The sequence below is a fragment of the Cololabis saira genome, chromosome 9 (assembly GCF_033807715.1).
Source record: "Cololabis saira isolate AMF1-May2022 chromosome 9, fColSai1.1, whole genome shotgun sequence".
In the NCBI taxonomy this organism is placed as follows: Eukaryota; Metazoa; Chordata; class Actinopteri; order Beloniformes; family Belonidae; genus Cololabis; species Cololabis saira.
In genome coordinates, this window is record NC_084595.1 from 10,344,953 (window position 1) to 10,369,737 (window position 24,785).

At 38.2% G+C, this 24,785-nt stretch overlaps 1 protein-coding gene across 1 annotated transcript in view; it reads right to left on the reverse strand.

Moving 5' to 3' along the window:
- The window catches only part of ncor2 (nuclear receptor corepressor 2), a 154,509-nt gene extending 134,636 nt beyond the window's left edge, over positions 1-19,873 (reverse strand). Inside the window, 1 exon segment of the mRNA XM_061730433.1 lies at positions 19,707-19,873. The gene's annotated coding sequence lies outside the window, so the exon portion shown is untranslated.
- Positions 19,874-24,785: the final 4,912 nt, after the last annotated feature.

The window sequence follows — 24,785 nt, forward strand, 5'->3', positions numbered from 1 at the left end:
GCTGCCCGCTCTTCCTCCCCCTCCCCGCTGGCCAGTGTAGAGAAACAGTCAGAGCCAGCTCCGTCTCCCTGTATCCATGGAGGCAAAGGCACTCTACCAAAACACAACAGAGGGTCTCAAAGGTAATACATCTGCTCCCAGATACGCATCTGACAGCAAGAAAACACTTTTCAAGTAATTGTTGTGATTAAACTTCTCAAAAAAGAAAAAAGAAAAAAGGTTTTCCTTTGCTTTGCTCAAATGTTAAATCACTTGTGGCCTTTGAAATAGGCCTTCTGGGAAACACACACAAAAACTGCAGGAAACCAGAGAAGGGTTGAAAGCTGGTAGAAAAACAAACAAAAGTAGTTATTTTTTTGATCATCCACATAAAAAGAATTAAAATCATCAGCTTATTTGGGTTTTAAAGCTGTGGGGTGGAAACTGATGCAGAATCTCTTCTTTTATCGCAAACACTCAACTAGAATTGGAACCGATCACATCCATTATCTGTGTCAGGAGCCAATAATAACACAATTCATTGATTGGATATCGGAATGCAGCAAAAATACAATAATTTCAACTCTTTAGATATTTGCTGTTGAAAAACACCCACTTAATTTATCCTGTTAAAATGAAGCATCATTGTTTTTAACTTATTTAAGCAAATGTATGTTTATATTTCCTACACCTTTTCACTTTTATTGCAAATATTCAATTTCAAAACATCCACAAACACCACCTTTTTTTGATATAGGAATCAGTATCGCTATCAAGAGTTATACGTTAGAATAAGACCAGAACTAAAGAAAATACATTAAAAAAAAAAGGTGGATGAGTGCATCTCGCCAGACAGACAGACAGCTCTGTGCACCTCCTTCACAGAGATCAGTGTAAAAATGCACTTGAGCTCCCTTACCAGGGCTCCAGACTGCGACCAAATGCTCGCATTTTGCGACCAAAATTTGAGTATGTGCGACTGAATTTCATGTCCACTCGCACACGTGCGACCAGTAAATTTGCCAGTGTTTTTTTTTTGTTTTTTTTTTTACACGTTAAACGTGGAAGGAGTGCCTCAATGAACCCCCATATTTGCAGGCCAATGAGTGTGAAAGGGAATGAGTTGGGGGATGTATTTATTTATTTATTTTTTTCGTTTGGCGGGTATGTTTGGTTTTAGTAACATCATGCTCAGGCAATGAGTCTGCAATGGCCCAGACGGGAGACACATGTAGCTCAGTGCTTAACTTTTATTTTTAATCCACTCTATATTCTTCTGGTTGTTCTCCGATATGTTCCCCTATAAAGCCTGAATTATGGTTCCGCCTTAAATCGACGCAGAGCCTACGGCGTAACCTATGGCGTAGGCTCTGCGTTGTTGTAACGCGGAACCATAAATCAGCCTTCACCCGGTACATACATAGGTTCCTCTAAACATCTGTCCCCGCTACTGTTTTAACTAAAAGAAAATGTGCTCCAATACAGCAGGTCTCATAATTTTATTTTGAACACTGCCAAAACTCTAACTTAAAACGTAACTAGAACTTAAAATTTGCTTGACACAAATGAAAGTTAAATTTTAACACGTGGGAAAAACACTTAACCTTTTAAGTGATGTGTTTTATCAGCTGTAATGGCATTTTTAGGTTAGAAATAAGAATATTTCTTTGTAAGATCCTTAGTTATTTGAGTGAAGGCAGTGAATTTGGTCAACTGGTGTAAGTTCAGGGTTTTAGTAAAGACACAAGTAGGGAAATGTTATTGGCCAGTACCCCCAATATTAGTACATTTGTTAAGTACTGTGTTTTACAGTTAAATTCATGGCTGAAAGGTTACTAAGCACTTTGTTACCAAGCACTTTTTTATCATGTGAATGTATGTTTTTTTTTTAATGACAGCAATGGTGCTGTCAGTTTACTTTATGTTGCGGCATCTTTAAAAGTGCACAATAAAATGTAACACTGCATTTGAAACTGCACATTGTGGTAATTCATTAATCTATTATGAAATACGTATTACTAATACACTGAAATGTAGTAGAAATGTAAAAATTTGGTTTGTGTGTCGATAAACGATGTGCGCTCCTAAAATTTCTGATTTTGCCCCTAAAAATTTTCATTTAGGGGCTACTGTGTTCCTAGTGAAAAAAGTTAGTCTGGAGCCCTGCTTACGTATGTCACCTACACTTTACAGCTGTGCATTCACCATGACAGCACAACGAGGAAAGCTCACACTGCAACCAACTGTGTGCTTTCATAAAACATTCCACCATCTGAAGTCGGGCCCTTTCCCTTGTTTTTGCAGTTCATGGCCAGAAACGGCCCCAGAACACTGTAGTTGCCCGACATCAGCACTGATCAAATGGCAACTTCCATTCAAGTTTCCACCTGGTTGTCTGAGTGAGGACACACATAAGTGCCTGACTCGGTTTCAATTAGGGCTAAACGATTAATCGCATTTGAGATGATAATAATAATAATAATATCATCATAATATCATAAACTGTGATTGTGAAATTGCAACGTGAGCAAGAGTGAGTGAGCACTGACTGCATCAACTCTTCATGTTGCACTTTACTCTGTTACGCAATGGCTAGACTGATATATACAGTTTATGGGCTAGATGGACCATCTGCTAAAACTGTCTAGAACAGAAGTAGCATCCATACGGTAGGATTATTTGGGTTTTTACAAACTGAAGACGGCGTGTAACATCAGGTGTTCATGAAGTAGCAACATTAGCACGGCTTGCTCTGGAGTAAAACTACAAACTTGTTCCACCATGTAAAAACAATCAAACACCAGAGCCATGTAGACAGATGTGTGGCTAAAATGCTGAGCGTTGGTGCGCCAGACAAGCTAAAGACAGGGATCACCGCCCAAAACTCCTTACGAGTGCAGTTTAAAACAGGAAAATCACTCTGTCAACAACTGAGTTCTGAGCTAAAGATGTGGTGCCCGTGGTGACCAGTCGTGGGTTCACGACACCGATAAACGATACAGGGGCTGAGCCCTGGTTCAGACCTGCTGCTGCATCAGGAGATGCCCATCTAAACAACAAACGCTTCAAGATTTCCAGTTTTGAATAATTAAAAATAATATTTTCAACCACGGTTCTTTTCTTGTGATGGGATATTGGATACGACAAACTATCATAGCTCTGATTAAAACTATTAATATTCTAGAGCGCGATGCTGATTACCTCTCTTTTCTCCTCCGCGTGAGTCAATCGTCATTTCGTCAGTCTCAGTTCACAGATTGGTATCAAGATATTGGTAATTTTAAAGTTTTATCCAAGAAATTGGATACAACTTTTTATCTTTGAGGTAGTAAATCTGTTGGTTTTTGGTGTTGAAGTGATCTGTTTACAACCTTCTAAAAGAAAGCATTAGTTATATGATTATTAGTCTGTATATTGTATTTATTGTCTAAATTAAAATATACAAGACTTCAAACAAAGATGCCTTGTCTTTGGAGGAAAACTTTATACTAAATGAAATAAATGAAATAAAATCATCCATTTTAGAAGAAAAGAAAAGAAGAGAAGAAAAAGAAAAAAAAACTCAATTAGATTTTTTTTTTTTTTTTTTTTTTTTTTTTAAATCGTTCAACCCTAATTTCAATGTTCCCACTGCCCATTTAGCATGTTCAGCTTACTTCCCTACTCTTGCTCCTCCATTTCAATACCTTTCAATACAGACAGAGTAAAATGTTATTCTGTGCCAAGTGTGCGTGTTTCAAACAACACAGCGAGGTGGGATAAAGCCAGTACAGGTGAGGAACAAAGGGATTTTGAATGGGGCCGCCAACTCAAAACATGCTTACTGAAGAAAACGGTGCCATGTGTTGCGCACGAAACATCCCCACAATTCATCAGAGCACTTGTCATATGGGTGGGATAGTAGTAGGTGAAAGCACTGGACATGTTTTGACATCTGCAGTCTTATATTAAATCGGGACTTGACGAATGACTCCTGAGCCAAACTCAGAGCTGCAGGCTGGTGGGAGCAACCCATCAGCTTCAGAATGAGGAAGAGGCCAGATGTTCTTAAATATCCCATTATGGTCAGTGTTAAATAAATCCTCCGTTCAGAAGTCATTTATACACACACCCAAATATATATACACGTGTATGTATGTACATTTTATATATATATAAAATGTACATACATACATATACATATATACACAGACAGACAGGCAAATTATTAATGTGCGCAACTGACACACTCCTCCCACAAATGCAGGTTCCTTACATTTAAAAAGGGAAATAAACAGGGTTTCCAACGGCATAAGATTTAGTGCCAAGAAACAGCGTTGCAAAAAAAAAAGCTCAGTCAATTTTATGATTTCGTATTAACACCCAATCTTATGAACAGATTTCAAAATTATTTAGGTAATTTTTTAAATGTATAATCATATATCAGTCCTTTAATATGTTTATGTCCCATATGGTTCAATCTGACTTTTGATTAGTTCTCTTCATTTTCTTTCAGTTGGAAAATTCCTCAGTAATGTAATCAAATACTAAGAAATTATTTTTATGCTGACCGATTTCTGAGTTTGAACTGCACATAGCGTGCCTTATTTAACAGTTAAAACGTGTATAAGTACATTAGACAACCCTACTTTAAAATGAGCTATTCTTATCAGTCGAGCAACAAGCAGGCACCTGTTCCTGCTTTGCCTTTTAAATTGCCCCTCGGGGACAAATAAAGTGTTTTGAATTGAATTGAATTGAATTGTTCATGCTTTACTTTCAGCAGATGTTTTGGAGTTCAAACAAGTGGCTATTTACAGTAGCTTGTCTTCCAAGAACTGGTGAGGAAGAACTGGGACATTTTTTACTACAAATGATATTTAATATTTCAAGCATGCATATTTGTTGGAGTTTCTGTTTGTTTGTTTTTTTAATCTATATTGCCATAATTACTAATTTTGTGTCACAGCCTTCAATATTTTCAGAACTGAAGGCTGCAAACTATCGTGTGTCTCCTGAAGTGACCTACTTCATGTGCACTGCTACTTAATTATTCAGGAGCTTTGAAATGTTCTTCTGTGAGGCAGCATGCAACCCAAGGACCTCTGTGTTCGGCTCATGAGAGCAGCTACACAGAGCCTCAATTTATGGATGAGGGAATCAGAGTGTGTGTGCATGAAAGTACATTGCCAAGTCGTAATGCCCATATACACGCCTGTGTTGTTACAAAGTTCTTTATACAAGGTTCAATCACAAATTCAAGTTGAGGAGGCCTTTTATCGGGGCAAGATCCACACACTACAAAAACCATCTTGGCTAAAAGGGCAATAACTTGGTGTTCAGTTAGCCTGAAAAAAATATAGACCTACTGCTAGCACAAGTACGTCAAGCTGCCATGCGCTGGAGCTAATTAATGATGCTCAAAAGTCTTGGGGAGCCAGTGAAATCAGATGATACTTTCGACCTTCCCCCCTCTCAAAAAAAAAAAAGAAATCAACCGATTGCCATTTAATTTGTGTTAATTTTATTTTGAACGCAACGCAAGAATTTGTAAATGCACGTGCATCGTGTTGTCCAACGTCATTTCCTTAAACATTACATGGAGGTCGCCTGGTTAACATCCAAAGATGGTCATCCTACTTCCGCAGATTTATTAAAAAAAAAATCGCAAGTTGGTGTGACGTTTAAATAATAATCATACTTAGGTTGTCCTTTGCTGTTGAGAAGCATCTTCAACAGCTCCTGTGTGCTTCCTTTTCAGGTGCTCAGGCATCTCGGTTGTGCTCCGGTGATAAGCTAAGGGAGTCTTACAGCGTGTACAAACCACTCTATCACAGGCTACCCTAAAGTATTCCCAAACTTTCGATGCGTGTGGCCTTTTTCTAGAAGTCACCATACTCGATTCAGACTCGCCGCCCACTTCCGTTTTTTTTTGTTATACTCTTTTTTTATTCAGGCAACAAAGAACCTGAGGGCATCATGGGTGTTACAAAGTCAAGGCAATACAATTTCTTCCATACATCGTGTTACAGTGTCATATCTTTGTTAGTGTGCATACATAATCCATTTTTCCCAGTACCTGTCAAATTTCTGCAGTTCAAGTTTCAATACAAAAGTGAGTCTCTCCATACAATAAAGATTCTACAATCTTTAGCCACTGATCTTTTGTTGGAGGGTCAGCCTGCAACCAACTACGAGTTATCGCTTTCCTGCTGCTTGCCAGAAGTATCTTCAGCAAATATTTATCTTTAAGAGGAACAGTTTCTGGCATCTTTCCTAAATATAGTGTGATGAATGAGCAATCTAACTCCACTCCCAACATTTCAGATATCGCAGTTGCCACCTCCTGCCAATATGGCTGTATCTTTGGGCAAGCCCAGAAACCCACTACCGTTTTTTGAATTAAAAAAGGAGGATGCTCAGAACCGACGGTAAAAGAAGCTCAATAGAGAGGAGGGAAGAAATGGGCAAATCGTCAATTATTCAACTAGGTCGACTAATCGTGGCAACTCTACTAAAGAGCCTCAACTTTTCTTCAAAAATTGAACAAAAGACGAAACTCAATTCCCTTTCAAGGTAGATACATTTTCCGTTTTGCCAACAGGCAACAGAAAAAGTTTAAACTCTTAAAACAACAAACTCTCCAACTGAGTCGCTCTGAATATGTAGTTTGAGAAGCACCCATTGGTGTAGGGAGGCCCTATGGATCATTTTGTTTAGATGTGAGTCTGATCAATCAAGCTAGTCTTCACTTACATTATTATGCTAAACTGAGCTGTGACATATCCAGTGCAAGTGTCAAGACAAGTATCTGATACTCAAGAGGAGAGACATTAAAGCCTGTAATTAAACATTCACACCCATTACCGTCACCCACTTTTCCTCTGGAAGAGCAAAAACCTGCCCTTGGCTGACACTGGTGTTTTACAAGTCTTTTAACGACGTAAAAAAAAAGAAGCTCTTATTGAAGGGTTAAATGCTACCCACAGCCACAGCTGACACACAAACAAGAGTAATGTGTCGTGGAATGTTGTCATCTGTGTTGCATAACAGAGTCAAGAGAGTCACTTACCACACTGCCATTTCTAATCCCTGCTAAGCTGCTGTCTGCCTCTCATTTATTTGGTTTGTACATGGGTGACTGGTTTGATTAGCAACTGCACCGCATAGCCAGAGAAATCAAAATAGAATGCCCTATGAGTAACTTTGAAACCACTGCCAGCAACACATCATGCAAACAAAGTGACACAAGGTTATTTAATAACAAGGATCTTTTAAATGCAATTAAGATTGACATGCTCCATTAACACCAACTTGTTTTAATTACTTCTTTTTTACTTTCAATATCATTAGAAAACTGGTGAAAAACATCTTACAGGCCTATGACTGTCACTTTAATTTTGTCATTAAACGTTCACAACTCCAGCACCATTGAAAACATTAAGATACACAACAGATCAAGGGACATACATGGGCCTCTGGCAATGTTTCCCTGAGCAAAAATAAAAGAAAATGTACAAGAGCTAGTCCAAGTTATGACGTCGTGCAAACATGCGAACAAGATTACATTTCAATTCTTGGAGACAAAAAAAAATCCTGCATTACTTTTCATGACTACTCTCCAACTACATTAGTTAGACCTAGGACTGGGGCGGTTTTCATTTTTCTATACTGCGGTAAAAAAATCAAAAATTAGTGCGATTAGACAGTAACCACCCCCCAAAAAAAGCTAAAATCTATATTTGCATATTGTTGATGGCTTAGTCAATAAAACATTTCAGGTTTTTATTGACATCATAGCTGCACTGCAATTCGTTTTTTGATGTTGCGGGGCACTAGAAGACCAATCAGCGATCAGCTGATCCATCTAAAATCAGCTGTTATCTTGAGACCTGTGGATATACGATGGAGCTACGGTGAAACATAGAGAGGATGCAAAGGGAACAAGAAACTAGGGAGAGCCAGACTGCCTTTGAGACACCGTCGGCTGATTGAAAAACTTTTGAGCCGTGGGTCCATGCAGTTCAAGCGGACATGACATGGGGGTAGTGAATATTGCCGTGTGATTAATCCGCATATGCTTTCGCAAATTTGTAGTGTTTGTGCGTGAAACTGGCAAAAATCTTTAGACAAAGCCAGCAAATAGGCTCATCTGAATTTACTGGCACCCCTTTTTCTTTGGGCTCAAAGCCAAATTTGCCCAAATGGATGACGTAATATTCGGCGTTGCCACCAAGTTATCTGCCTAACAGCCATCACGCTACGCTAATGCTCATGTGAGAAATTCTGTTAATGTGCATTAGAGGTCCTCCTGTTTAGGTATTCGGACGTGCCTGATTGATTTATCTGCCTGATTATTTATTTTTCTTTTTGGGGGGGGGGGTGTAACAGCGGTAACGAGGTCATAACCGCGGTATGCGTCCTGTGACCGCGGTGTGGCGGTATTCGGTAACCGTGACCAGCCCTAGTTAGACCCCATTAACCTCTTGGCCAGCATCCACACCATATCCACCCCCATCCCATTTGACAACAGGACATCAATTATAAAAACAGAAGGGAAATTTACAAAGATTTTTCTCCAAATAGCATGTGACAAACACAGCTTTTGAGAATCCCAGTAAATAGCACAACTACTGAATTTCTTGCTCCCTGTTATCACTAGAATTGAACAGACTGTGGGTATTTTGAGGTAGAGTAGCAGACCAGCCCTGTTTGATCACAGCGTTCTGGCGAGCTGAGTCACACATAACATTCCTCTCCAACAAAACTTCACAGGTGCAGGCCAATAGTGAGCAGGAATAGCTAGACAGCTGCCGTTACTCATTCAGCAAGCGGGAAACTAACTGGGAGGAGGGAATATGCCTCGCACGCTCTCTCACATTGACTGCCTCATATTACCCTCTACAGTTTCTTATGGAGGTGCACCACCTTCCGAAAGTGTGTCATTTTCCCATAATCCTTGTTCCATGTGCTGGAATCACAGCAAGTAAAGATTCATTCACACGCCTGTTGGAATACGTGCAGCTGATTGGATTACTTTCATTATGTATTGACATTTAGATGCTGATTATTTCTGGCTGTGGAACCAACTTTTAAGCATTAAAAAAAAAAAAAAATGTTTTAAAAAAATCAAGCCGAGATTTAATCAAGGACATGGAAGACGCATAATAATGCCTGAAAGCCCAGACACACAAAGCAAACATGTTTAAGGTAAATGTGGTCAAATGTCGCTGGCTTTCAGCACTGCTTACTATCTACTACTCAACCATGTCAGGCTTGTCCTCACATGCATGTTATGCCACAATGTCACGGTCTTGTAATTAATTAGGATGCTCCGTGTGTGACATCAAGATTACGTCATTTAATGCCAGCCATTGCAGACTCATCCTGAGGCTTAAATTCCTCAGCCTTAAGATCCAAGACCAAGGACGTGGTTAACTGGTACACTGACACGTGACACGCCAATATTAAATCTCAACTGCAATTTCTTAATATACCCGAATATTAAAACAAAATTGTAAAACAGATGCTCAGATAAACACAAAGTCAAGTAAACGTGGCTGAATATAGCTGCAGAGATTAAGAAAAACCATTACATAATCCACCTTGTGTATCTGTTTACCTTCACAGTGCAGCTTAGGTTAACACGGCAGCAGCACTGATGGATTTCTCACATGCTTAAAAGCTGATCATACGGCCTCACAATTTCCTTTCTTCCACCATCGCCTAGCAACCTGCATAAGGATCATTTCCATTTAAGAGTCAAGTAAGAACACTTCATTCTTGAATTATGAGCCTGATAAGGTTGCTGGTGATGTTATTACTGATACATGTGCATGTTCAAACGAGAGAAGAAAAAAAAGGGTGGGGGGGTTAATCAGAGAGATGCTTTTTTTCCCACCTTCCAAACTACTGCAATATGTTTCCATTAAGACTGAATATCAGTCCAGGTCTAAGCAGAGCGTCTCTCACGGGGAACTTACCCAAAGGAAATATACGGCAGCTTTTTCACAAACTGTTATAGTTCTCCTTCATTCACTTTTCAAAATAAAGTGCTCGGAAACTGGGAGTAGGTAAAAATAACCAACAGAAAATGATCCATCCATCAAGCACAATAGATATTATCACAAAAATCAGTAGCATAAATCCTTTTTCAGAATAAATTCAACAGATGACTTCTGCCTTTCAAAATAGGGAGGCCCACAAGTTCCCAACCTGGGGTTAAAATATAAAAATGTATAGGAACACAATGACATAATAGTAATACAAGACATTGCCTTTTATTCCAAACATGTGTACAGAATAACAAAGTATTATTTTAACATTAATGGCAAGTTTTTCTTCAGAGACAGAAGCGTTTCTGCCTCGTCACCTGACAGTTGGTTTCTCCTCTCATCTAGCACATGTCCAACCGAGCTAAACAAGCACTCACTTCCCACACTTATTCATGGAGGCTTAGGCAACTGAAGCAAGTTCAGGGAAATGATCTTTGTTTATCCTCCAGTAGTGGAATGGGCTTTCATTTCGGCCACTGGGCAACTCAAGACAGGTGGCTCTGTATCCGTCCAGGCCAAAGGGCTGGAGCACAGCTGCTCCACTGCAGCGTTCTCCTTCATTACTTCCTCAAGTACTACAATCAGTAGTCCACATTGGTTTTTTGCTCCAGGTGATTCTGTGACAGGATAAGATACCGTGGATACTGCAACAGGCCCTTTAAGTCCAAGGGTGATCTTCCCCTCTTACATAGTCAAAAGCACCCGTTTTACTTGGTCTCTGACCCGAGAAGTAACAAGTCTTATACCTTGTGGATTAAGAAACAATGGAGGCAGAGATTAGGATGGGTAAAATTAATTTTTCACATAAGCCAGGACAACATAAGGCATAAATATTTTTATTTTCCCTCAGCTATATAGTTATGTTTGTCCAATTTGTTTTATACTCTAGACTACCCAAGTTTGTAACAGAATAATTATGAACCATTAATCATATTTTGGTTGTTATTGCATTGAGAGAAGTAAAACATCAGTTTTTATAGTCCTTAGTATGCTATTATTATTACGGTATCAATACAGTAAGCTTTACTTTAGAGCTCACCAGGATCAGTAAGTGTCACCAGAGTACACTGGGTTCCTCTTGAATGTTTCTGAATCTTCTATGAAGTGCCTCCAGCCGTGTGGTTTTAGCTGTACCCACCCCGTGGTCGGCGTCTGCTTTTCTCTCCAAAAGATGTTTTAGTGCAGTGACAATGGGGGGCAGGTGTTCTGCAGCGTATACCCCCAAAGCCCATTTCTGCAGCATATAGAATGTGTTATTCCACTGGGTCGGCACATCTGGCTGCAGCCTCCTGCAAGGCTGTCTAACTGTGTCTGAAATTAATTTAGTCAGAAACAGTCAAGGGTGGAGTGCATAAAAGGACCGACTATCTTACATAGCGTTGCCAACACATCAGCATCAGTTGGGATAGCCAACCCCTTATTTATAACCAGCTGTAGTGTATGAGCCGAGCAGGGAAAGTTTGGCAGCTTAACCTCATCAAGTGCTTTGGACACATTTCTTGCATTGTCTCGGAGCACAATATGAACTCGTAACTCGTCCAAGCCCCACCACTGCAACGTAGAGTCAAATGTGGCTGCTACTGTAGCAGCTGTGGGGGCCCACGTTTTTTTTTTTGACAGTGTAGAAGCACTTAGTTGCCACTGGAAATCTTTGTCCACCCAGCGGAGTCCAAATATCATTTATAAAGCTGAATACAGCTTTGGGATTGGTTTGCAACAGACTATGTGTGAGCTAACAACATTAAACCACTCTGGTAAGGCAATGTCCCAAAAGTAACACCTACTTGGCATGGTGTATTCGGGGCTAAAATGACTGATCAGATTGTCAAAGTCTGAGAATGGTTGTCATACTCCTCGTAGTGGTGTTTACCTTTTCAGTGCTCAAGCCAAAGAAAGACGGCCCTGAGTTCAGGGTAGCATTAGCTTTAGCTGTGTTCTTTACGCTGGCTTTGTCAAACTGGTCACGTTTAGCTGGGTGTTCATTTAAATCACTAAAAAGATTTGTCGTTCCAAATGTTTGTGTTGCTTTCCTCATGATTTAGCGTTGCCTTACATATGCAAACTTGATGTTTTCTTCACTCACAGTGAAATATTCCTGCACTACCGACATATTCCCCGACCTTCGGGTTTGCTGGTGCCGCCGTCAGATGGTGAGGCACTGAACGCACCGCCGTATGTACGACGCATTTGCAAAAAAAGACCAGCACATGGTTGGAAATCATGGAGGATGACCTGCCAGGCACCAGTCAGGCCAAAAATCGGTAAATTCCGGTTTCTGGACGATGATTGCTGCAAAGCTAATATTATTGAAACAAAAAAAATTAAAAAACGTGGTTTTGACCTAGATGCAATCTCCATTTTATTTCACAAGCTGCATCATTAAGAAAGGCTCCTATTTTCCGGGGTTCCTCTGAGTTTCCCAAACACTCTTCGATGCACCAAAATGCTGCAGTGTTGTTGCATTCTACATTAAACTATGACAAGACGCCTTGTACAGCACTTGATACAATGGCGGATCAAGACCACCAGCATTGCAGCAGTGTTGCCAACGTAGCAACTTTGGTACTATATTTTCAAAGTTTTTTCAGACCCTTATTGCAACAAATCTCGCCACTTTTTCGGGTCTTACTGGAGACACCAATGCAAAACAACTTATCGTTTACGCTCTTTACTCAGTGAGCTCAGTTAGTCGGTGCTGCACTGATCCTATACTTGTGTTTTTAGTCATGCTACCGGTCCTCTGTCATAAAAAAAAAAATAGAATTTTTTTGTTTGTATTAAAAGGTTAATGTCCTATTCATGAAACCAATCAATAATTAATAAGAATGAAAATAGTATAGAAACATCCAATTAAGGTTCTTAATATCAAGTGTTACATAGACATCATCACTATGGGAGTAAATCCAAACAGAAATTAATTTAGAACAGGAGAAGATTATTAATATGTCATTCTAATTGATGTCATTCTAATAATTATTCAATGGCACTGCACTGGCCTATAATCAGGATAAAGGATTGGGGTTGGAACTGTGACATTATCATTGTGACATTACAAAAAAAAATTGTGCCAGAGAATTGCCATCTCAATTGTAAGTTTATTGCAGTTTATTCTAAAAGTAATAATAATTACTCGTAGGGCTGTTCAATTTTGACTGCCAACGATTAAAAAAACAACGTAATTAATGAGAAACAAAATTCTATTGCCACATGTTCTGTCTTTTGTTTAGGCACAGACTCCACTTGGTTTTCAGCAAGCCCTTCCTTCCAGTCCAACATCAAGTAATACATTTATGTAATATCAATGTCACGCTGGCATTTCTGATAAAAAATGTTAAAGGGATTATTTGAAATGGCTACCAGCCTTTGCTATGTCGAGTTATCTTTGTTTAATCTTGAACTGAAGCTTACAATGAAAATTCCAAAACTCAATGAATACAACATGCTTTAAAACGCAGTTGGCGATCGCTCTAAATAACTGGGATTTCAGTGTAGTGACTTCTTTTTTTTTCTCCACCACTGGAAGCTCCACTCACTTGTGTTTCATAATGGGAGCAGAAATCTAACTAGCAGGGAAACTTTCTCCCCAAGGCACCACACCGAGCACAGGATTATCTCTGCCCCCATTACCCTCCAGGGTAAGTTGTGGATATCGCCTCATTTAACTCTTTATAATACATACTGCTAAGATGACAATGTTCTGTTGGAGTTCTGTGTCAGCAGCGTTATAATTGTACGGATTATGTGCACTCTCGACTGTCTCGGTAAATTTCTTTTAACTCTGAAAATCCTTGAGTTCTGTAAGTATTATGTTAATGTTTCTATACCACTAATTATGCAACCACCATGTAATCAAACCTGGCATTAACTTTATGATCACATTCTTGGCCATTTATGTACTAAGAAGACAACTCTCCCTCTGTGGAGACACAGGATTTCAGGGCTGCTGACAATAACTGATTTTTTATGCTCTACATTGATCTTAAAACAGACATGACTGATCTTATAAGGGAAAAGCTTTGTGTCATATTGCTTCTGTGCTCCTGCATGCCTCAGCTGTTTAAATGAAACTTAATGCATCACAGCTTATCGTGGTCACAGGAGATGAGCCTCTATTACTATCAGTAATTACAAATCATTTACTTTATTGTCCATTAAAACCACCTATTGAAGGCTTCTTATCAGGGTTGGATACCCAGCTATGCATTTTCAACAACGTATCCGAGTTCTGCAGAGCTAGGCATTTTTAATAATCAGTTATTCCACCACATACAATGTAAAAACTCAGGTTGGCCCAAGATTAACCTACAGCCAGCCGACTCTATTCGGAAGTAATGTGTTCCAATAGAAAAATAATACGTTTTCCTGAAGCACATTACACCAGCCACTCAGCTCCTAAAAACACAGTCAAGCTGAATCAATATATAATAATTTACTGGAACCGTCGCTAGGTTACACTGCTCCCAAATAAGTGTTTCTGTCACTACATTTAGTGACTTTTGAGATTCTTCCCAAGAAAAGAGAACACCATGTGAAAAATCTATCAACCTCAAGCTGCTTTCTTTCCCCTGCAGCAGGAACAGAAGATTGCATTGTCCTGCTCTGAGGTACAAAGACGGGCCTCAAAATTCACTGTGATTGTCTTAACAAACACTGTGGATTTGCTAATTTTGTTAACGTCATAAAATTAAATGCTTAATGTGGTCAAGATTAAATCCCTCTTTTGTTGAAGCAACAACAAAACCCCAAAATATTCAAGACATTAGAGAAGAAAGTGGTATTCAAGGCAATGAACTCTATTCTCTTTACATCTAGTGACAGTTTCAGCAACATCAAGAATTGACTTGTACGGACTTTTAACAAGAAGGACGCAAACAGGTGGAGGAACCTTCACCAACAGCCCTTAACATTTATGTACACCTAAAAAGTTAAAATTACATCAGTTTCCCTCCGGGGACCCGATCCAGACCGTCACTTAAGTTATGACATACGAGTTTTACGAGAAAACCGAGGCCTTTAAAATAGTTCTTAAATTACTTTTCAATTGTGGACCTTTACAAACCTTTTGCCAAAATAGTACATAGTCACAAAAAAAGAGGCACAGCTTATTTAAAGCTAATTTGAAACAATAATATGTGGGAACTCACAATTTATTTTCATAGATAATCCTATCCCTACTAGGGCTTCAGCTTTCAAATATGTTTGTAATCGATTATTCCATAAATTACTTTTATCAAGTAATCGGATAAAACATACTTAATAAATATACAATAGAAAACAAGACAGATCACTTAATAAAAACAACTCATTTGTTTCCTTTATAAGAAAAATTGACATTGATTTACATATGCAAACTAGTATATTTCCGAATAAAAATAAATAAAATTACTTCAAACTTAACATTTCCTGACACATAAATTAAATTAAAATAAATAAAATTGTTTCCCATTTATGTTTTCTTAGTATCACAAAGAAAATAAAAAATATTCTTAAACAGCGCCTATAAATTGTGTAACGCTTAAACAGAAACGCTTGGCAGTGGACCAGGACTTAGAACAACAGTGTTACACAATGTACACACATCCCAATGCTGTGCTTAATTCTTAATTTAAAATGATTCCACACCTTCGACATCTTCTGTGTCTTCCTCTTATTACTTTTGCTTTGCTGCATTTGCTCATCATCGCTGGCACTGTTTTCAGTCCTGGCATCAAACACATTGCGAAAAGCCTGCCGTCTTCTTCTGCTTTATAGGGGACGCATACCTGGAATAAGACTGTGTCAAAGGATCCGTGGGAAACGTGAGCTTTAAATTTATTTTTAATTAAACAATGCTTCAAGCCAGAGGAAATTCCTCAATCGTTTTTTGCAAACGAGTTACTTGAGAAATCGTTGCCGCCCCAATCTCAACCCTATCAACTCCTCAAATGACTACACCCCTAAGATTTACACTTCCATAACTCTACTACTGTCATGTTTGTTCAGCCAAAATAATTGTAAACAAAAACAGTCCCAAGTGTTGTAAATTTAAAGCCATTCAATATTTTTTAACATTAAAAATGATGCATCTATAACCCAATTTAATTATAATTAAAAAAAAAAAGGTCAAATGTCAAATAAACAAAAAGCAGAATTCCCTCAGGTTGCAGATGTTAAAACAGGATAAAATCTGCTAAAATGAGTTGCTTTCAACCTTAATATACCATTTAATTTAGATTTAATTTAGTTGCATTCACTGATAAGTTTATAAACTCAAAAATGCGTGTCCACATATCCTACTTTAAATAACTTTTTGTTAAATCAGCTCTGCAATATCACTTATCTTGCTTCTATGGTGTTATGTACCAATTTAATGTTGCGACCTCCTCTATATTGGTGGTTTTACAGTAGTTGGTGTTTTTGTTCTGCTGCTGTTGGAAAACAACCGGTTATTATTGATACAACACAATATAACAATTTTGTAAAGGCTGTAAACTCTTGATTTTGTTCTAACCGTACACTGAAACCTAAAAGTTCAGGCTCACATTATGATGCATCATAGAGTCAAGGAAGTTACAGATTTTTAGCTTGAACATGGCAAGAGAGACTGATTCATTGGCTAACCCCTCAAAGTTTCATTCCCATCCAGCAACCGCTGTTCTGTTTATTATCACCATGTCGAATATGGCAACCATGACTACCACCCAACACTATACAGCCTATTTTATGAACTCCCAACTAGAGCCAGACACATATTTTCCATGAAATTATATGGTTTGTTTCCATTCTCTGGAGAGGAAAATATGGATCGAAGCCCACCGAATATCATCATTGAACAAGCCATCAGAGAGATGGAATTGCTTCACAATAGCCAGACCCTTTGACCACCGAGGGCTACACTTGGGAAGCTGCTACACCGTAACAATAAATTGGTATTTCACAGTGCTTTTCATTTTTTACGTGGGAGCATCCCTGCAACAGGGAACTGTCAAACACAAAGGGCACCGGAGGTAAAAACTATTTCAGACAGGCATCTCAAAGTGAGTTCACATAAAACTGGCACCATCTACCACAGCTTCCTGTCTGCTTTCAGAGCTCTTTTTGACTCCGATTAAAACATCCTGACAACACATCTCCACTCTGTTTACCATGAGCACCAAACAAAGGAGGCCCACTGTTAGATTGTCAAAGGATGAGCATCTCACATCTCAAGCCAACATTTAATCTCCAAAAAGAGTGTCAAGAGAATTCCAATTAGTATAATACGTTCACCTTTTGCAAGAACTATTACCGGCCCACGCCTGCCTGGTCAATTGAAAGGCTTTGAATACACCAAAACACTGGCAATGGGTTTCTCTTCCATTTTCCTGGTTACCATAGAGACATCCACATGATTATTTATTATCTTCCTCAAACAGCAAAAAAAAGCACATTGCTACAATTTAAACACCATAATTTCCAGAAAAGGGGATAATTTAAAAGTAAATAAACTGAGCGTGTCAACTAACACAACTATAAAGTCAGTCAGACCAACAACACACTGGACTTTGTGTAAATATCTCTAAAAATGGGATACCGAAATTACTTTCCTAAAGATGAGCAGGATGAGCGATGTTAGTGTCTCTCATGTCATCAATCAGTGAATACCAGGGAGCCACACGAGTGAAAATGGCAAATTAAAAGAAAATTTAAATGTTTCACTTGAAGACAATCAATGTGTATATAAACTGAAAATATTTCATATGTGGGGGGTCAGTCAGTGTACAATAACTGTGCAATAACCAGGACAGTGTAATAACAGACCCAAGCCCACCTCTGCAGCCACTAGACTAACACTTACCACTATATTACACAACACTTTTTCTATCCATATAATCACACTGCAAGAACTCAAAATCTTACCAGGAATATTTGTCTTATTTCTAGTTAAAATATCTAATTTTTAGTCAAAAAATCTCATTACACTTAAAACAAGAGTCATTACCAGAAAAATAACTTGTTATTTGACAATTTTCACCTGTTTCAAGTAAATTTTCACTTGAAATAAGTAGAAAAATCTGCCAGTGGGACAAGATTTATCTTCTCATTAGAAGCAAAAACAAATCTAGTTCCACTGGCAGATTTTTCTACTTATTTTAAGTGAAAATCTACTTGAAACAGGTGAAAATTGTTGTTTTTTAGAGTGATGAGTCTTGTTTTAAGTGTTATGAGATTTTTTTGACTAAAAATGAGGCATTTTAACTAGAAATAAGACAAATATTCTTGTTAAGATTTTGAGTTTTTGCAGCGCATTTTTATGGGACTGCACTTTTTATTTTTATTTTGAGATTTTATTTCTATTTTTATCTTTTTATTCTTGTATGGGTGTTTTGGTTTTGGGGGTGTTTGATTTGTACATGACAGTGTGTGAGATGGAGATGTCAATTTCCCAGAGGGAACCTCCCAAAGGGATTAATAAAGTCATCTGAATCCATCAAAAACATATCCCGAAAGAATACAGGACTGTCTCAGAAAATTAGAATATTGTGATAAAGTTCTTTATTTTCTGTGATGGAATTAAAAAAAACAAAAATGTCATACATTCTGGCTTCATTACAAATCAACTGAAATATTGCAAGCCTTTTATTATTTCAATATTTCTGATTATGGTTTACAGTTTAAGATTCCCAGAATATTCTAATTTTTTGAGATAGGATATTTGAGTTTTCTTAAACTGTAAACCATGATCAGCAATATTAAAATAATAAAAGGCTTGCAATATTTCAGTTGATTTGTAATGAATCCAGAATGTGTGACATTTTTGTTTTTGTAATTGCATTACAGAAAATCACAATATTCTAATTTTCTGAGACAGTCCTGTAGTTGACAGTGTGTGAGATGGAGATGTCAATTTCCCCACATCCCAAAAAGGATACACAAACCCACAAATGCATGAATGGACGGTGAAACAGACAAAAGCTGAGACAAAAAGCTGCACAAACATGTGAAGAAAGAGTTAAATGTCAGTCGCTTCCAGCATGAACATCATCACATTACCATCACATCAATCTGAGATAAGCAATCATAACTCAACGGGCTGACCTTTCCTTCTGCCTTAAAACAGCTAAATCACAACCTGGCAACAAATCAGTAGTAATTTGGTGTAAAAAGAGGTTTAAACAAATAAAAACAAGACGCTTTTGTACAAGTTAGCAAGCTAAATGATGACACTAAGCTGGGAACAGAAAGTTAGGGTGGATGGGGGCACAAATTTGGTGTGTTATGGTGTTTTTAAGCAGCTAAAACCCCATCCTATGGGTTTGATGTATTTCTTCAACAACTGAGGCGTTTTAGCTGCTGTTAGCCGCGCTAGCCTAGCCTAGCCTAGCCGCGTAGCACGTGTTTCTAATTTTACACAATAATTCACTTTCTGTCGATCGAAAATAAATCAACCGCGGGGGAAATGAGCACGATTTTCGTGTTGTACAGTTCGTAGGATGTTGTATTTTACAAGGATCGGGGACCGATCCGCCGTGGCTTTAATCGTTGCGTGGACACTTGTAAAAAAGGCTGGTTTATGGTTCCGCGTTACATCGACGCAGAGCCTACGGCGTACGCTGCGCGTTGACGCGTACCCTACGTGCGTAGGCTCTGCGTCGATTTAACGCGGAACCATAAATCAGGCTTGATGAAGGTCGATGCTGCGATGTTGTGTTTTTGTTCCAGGGAATAACGAACCTTAGTAAACCCGATTCTCGATCAGTGGTGTTCTGGTTCCGACTGGAGCTCCTCTGGTTTTCCGCGGTTAATCCACCAGTGTTTGTTTCATTTGTTCCTCAGCGATGTCGCTGCCAGTTCCTGAACAACAACACAGTAGTCTGGCTCTGTTTCTGCTCCCGGACCAAAGCTGCTGCTGCTGAGAGGGAGAGGGTGGAGGTGGACCGCCTCCTGGCCCCTCCTCGAAACACACACACACACAGTAGAACACATACACATACACATACTAGAACACACACACACACACACACACACACAAGAACACACACACTCACACACACTGTAGAACACACACACACACACACACAGTGTAGAGAACACACACACACACACACTGGAACACACACACACACACACTGGAACACACACTGGAACACACACACACACACACACACACACACACACACACACACACACACATACACACACACACACACACACACACACACACAGTAGAACATACACACACACAGTAGAACACACACACTGGAACATACACACACTGGAACATACACACTAGAACACACACACACTAGAACACACACACACACACACACAGTAGAACACACACATACAAAGACACACACACACACACACACACACACAGTAGAACACACATACACACCGTAGAACACACACACTAGAACACACACACACACACACACACACACACACACACACACGGCCGTGATTTACGCCACAACTCTGCATATACTTAGCGTTTGTCCTTTATTGTTTTGGAGATCGATCGATCGATCTATCTATCTATCTATCTATCTATCTATCTATCTATCTATCTATCTATCTATCTATCTATCTATCTATCTATCTATCTATCTATCTATCTATCTATCTATCTATCTATCTATCTATCTATCTATCTATCTATCTATCCATCTAGATATTTATCTATTTATCAATTTATCTACCGTATTATATATAAGCCGCACCTGCATACAAGCCGCATCCGCTCTATTTAAAAAAAAAAAGATATGCAAGCCGGATATTTATGTTGTTAGATATTTACTACATGTACTGAAGGATTTTACTGAAGGATTTTGAACTGTAAATGATGTACATGTTTGTACCTAAATAGATCCTTTCTTTTAACACAGCAGCAACTTTGCTGATTAAAACGGGAAAGAACCAAGAGAAAATAACCGGTATTTATTTATCTATTTATCTGTTTGAAATCTGCTTCTACCTACTTCTATCTGCTAAAGAAGAAGTAGCGTTTTCTTCTTTGCATTTATTTTGTCTTAGTGTTGATTCTAATTCCGGTTAGAGCGCCCCGAGTGGTGGAAGAAAAATCCACAGAATAGCAGCACCTTTGTATAAGCCGCATGGTTGAAAACCTATGAAAAAAGTAGCGGCTTATAGTCCAGAAAATACAGTACAATACTAGTTACTGTTGCTACCTCTTATCAGGTTGTTTACAGTTTTACAATGGCTGTTGTCTGTATGAACACCTTGTACCACAAAAACACCACCTTTTGTTAAGAAGCATTCAGTTGGGGCTTCAATATGCCATGGAGGGATTTCTACATACTGTAGTCTAAAAATAGATCCAGTTGGTAATAAGGTTTGCAGGTTTGCAAGAGACAAGGGTTTGCAGATTGCATTGCCAGCAGGAGAAGCCTCATTCTGCTTTTATCATGATCGCAATTGGCAACATCCAGGATCAACAGTTCATGCACTGTAGGCTAAGATTAAATTAATTAACTTTTTAATTACCGGTAGTTTAATTTGGAAAGGCATTACTTCGGACTTACTGAACTACAGAATTTTAGATTTAGTGCTGCACAGCTAGTAGTGGATCTGACCTTATAGTACTACATCACTTTAGATTGAGTATGAGCCACATAACCTTAGATTTAAAGTTATTACTGGTGCTCGGTAGCTCCATTATCTGATGTGAACTAACGATGCTAGCGATGATTATATCTACCTAATTTACATGAGCCAAAAGCTGTGTTGCTACATGAAACTGCAATTACATAACTTAAAAGGCATACTTGCTTTAATTTACCTTAGAAGAAATGTAGACACCCCTGTTGATCTTCGGGCTGTTAAATTGGTAGCTTGATCTAAAACACGCACCTAGCTCTGTTTTGTTTAGATTTAAGAAATGTTGTAAAATCAACTCCATCGTTCATCCTCTCAGAATACTTGAAAGCAGTGACACAGGTAGCACAGACACATAATTTTAAATCTTATATGCCCTAAACTCCATAAAACAGATGAGGGTTCAGGATCCTCCAATGTTTTTTTATGGAGCTGCTACGGATGTCCAAGCTCTGATCCCTGTGCAACTGATGCTCAGGGATGGGCTTATCTGCCTTCTAGAGGCGGCTCTCACCTGTAGCTGAATATTTCCTGACCACCAGGCTGAACTCAACATGGGTGAATATTCATATTCCTCAATGTCCTGTTGTATGTTTATTGGGGAGTGCAGTGGAAAATATACATGTAAAAATTATGCTACGTGTCATTGCCCTAGCTTTTCTGGCTGTGAAGAGGACAATACTTATGAATTGGAAGATTCGCAAGCCACACTGCTTTCATAAATACAATTGGCTGAAGGACTTTTTGGATTTATTGTCAATGGAAAAGGCAACCTCAATCCTTAAAGACAATGAAAATGACCAATTTGCCCCATGGACTGTCATTAGACAACACTTGAGAATAATGGAATAACAACATGACCTGTTGTGTTGGTTTACATGCTTCTTATTTTATTTTACTTATTTTTCTTTTAGAGCTGGACCTGAACTGACACTAGAGGCTCCATCATTCCTAAAGTTTATCTGTACCAACCCTTGCCCCCACCCCCTTGTCTTTTTTTTTTTTTGTCATTGTAATGTTTCTCTTATTGATTATGTGAAATGTGGTGTTGTTAACCTTTTGTATTTATTTATTTATTTATTGTTTCTGTCTTCATTTTGAAAAATAAAAATGATAAATAATTAAAAAAAAAACATGACACTGCACACTGCACTGGTCCAGGCTGGAAATGATGACGCTTCATTCAGCAATCCACGTCAAACAGAGCAGTTACCAAAAACATTGTATTTGAGAAGTCCATCAACTGAATGGCCAGATCCTTGAGGGACATCAGAGTTGCAAATTCCTTCTTTCTTTCTTTTTTTAAAAAATAATATAGAGGAAAACTGCTCAGATCAAACATGATGCCTCTTGATTGGTTCGATGAGTGCGCTCTCGTATATGCAGGGAGTCATCGATTGAATCCTCCAGTCCCACTGAAACTATGTGAAACATTAGATCAGACCGTGGCCTCCCGTCTCTGTTATCACAACACACTGACTCACGTTTTCCTAAATCAAGGGTTGATGGCAACAAAAGACAATTCCCAAAATGTTTTAGTATCATTTTAAGCCATAAATCAAATCTCTGCATTTACCTGTCAGTCCACATCCGCACTCCCACCCAAGACAACGATCATCGGTTAATGGCCAAAAGGTACACAAACTGCAGAATATAACTTTCTTATTTTCTCTCATATTACTACTTTTATGAGTCTCATTGAGATCTTAGTGCTGCAAAGCTATAAAAATTAGAAACCACGAAGAAGAATATTGGTTTCATCCACTGGGACTTACAAATGAGAAACTGTTTTAACGATTATTACACTGCTATGTCGCACTTTCAAGGGCAAACATACCAACGCCCTTATGATTTAGCTGAAAGCTACAAACAGGTTTGTCTTCGCCAAGCTAAACTGATGTTTCACTAACTTTACCACACAGCTAATAATTTTTTTTTGGTTTAAGGGTCGAAATGTAGGTTGGGTTGTTTTTGCCGATAGTACGGATGGGAGACTGTACGACGGAGTATTAGGGCCAAACTAAGACAAAAAAAAATTGCTAATGACGAGAATAAAGTCATAATATAATGAGAATAAAGTCGTAAAATTACGAGAATAAAGTCATAATGTTGCGAGAATAAAGTCGTAATAGAATAAAGTCGTAATATTATGAGAATAAAGTCGTAATATTATGAGAATAAAGTCGTAATATTACGAGAATAAAGTCGTAATATTATGAGAATAAAGTCGTAACATTACGAGAATAAAGTCGTAACATTATGAGAATAAAGTCGTAATTTATGAGAATAAAGTCGTAATATTACGAGAATAAAGTGGTAATTTATGAGAATAAAGTCGTAATATTATGAGAATAAAGTCGTAATATTACGAGAATAAAGTCGTAATATTATGAGAATAAAGTCGTAACATTACGAGAATAAAGTCGTAACATTATGAGAATAAAGTCGTAATTTATGAGAATAAAGTCGTAATATTACGAGAATAAAGTTGTAACATTATGAGAATAAAGTCGTAATTTATGAGAATAAAGTCGTAATATTACGAGAATAAAGTCGTAATATTACAAGAATAAAGTCGTAATTTATGAGAACTCTAACAGGAAGAGCAGTCTTCTCCCTGTGTTAAAATGTTGAATATTGAGCATCTTATGAAGTTATATTTATATATTTATAATATATTTAATATTACGACTTTATTCTCGTAATATTACAACTTTATTCTCCAAATATTACGACTTTATTCTCGTAATATTACGACTTTATTTTCGTAATATTACAACTTTATTCTCGCAACATTATGACTTTATTCTCATATTATTATAACTTTATTTTCGTAATTAAAATTTTTTTTTTCTAGTTTGGCCCTAATACTCCGTCGTAGAGACTGTGACTGTCGTTACTCTAAAAATAATAATCAAATACTTAAAATGAAACTGAAAATCATTCAATAGGGGAAATAAAACAACTTGTGGATGTTGTATAAAGATAAGGTTATTCTTGTAATGTTTTAACAATAACATTAAAACAACATTAATGTCAACTCGTGCGTTGTTCTGTCCCAGAAGACGAGAGCACCCTCCACCACCACCACCATACTGCCATCTGAACTCAGGGTCAGCTCAACCACCGACTCTCCAGGAAGTCTACATCTGTGCTGCTTGATCCCCACGGAGAAGTACAAGCTGTGAATACAGC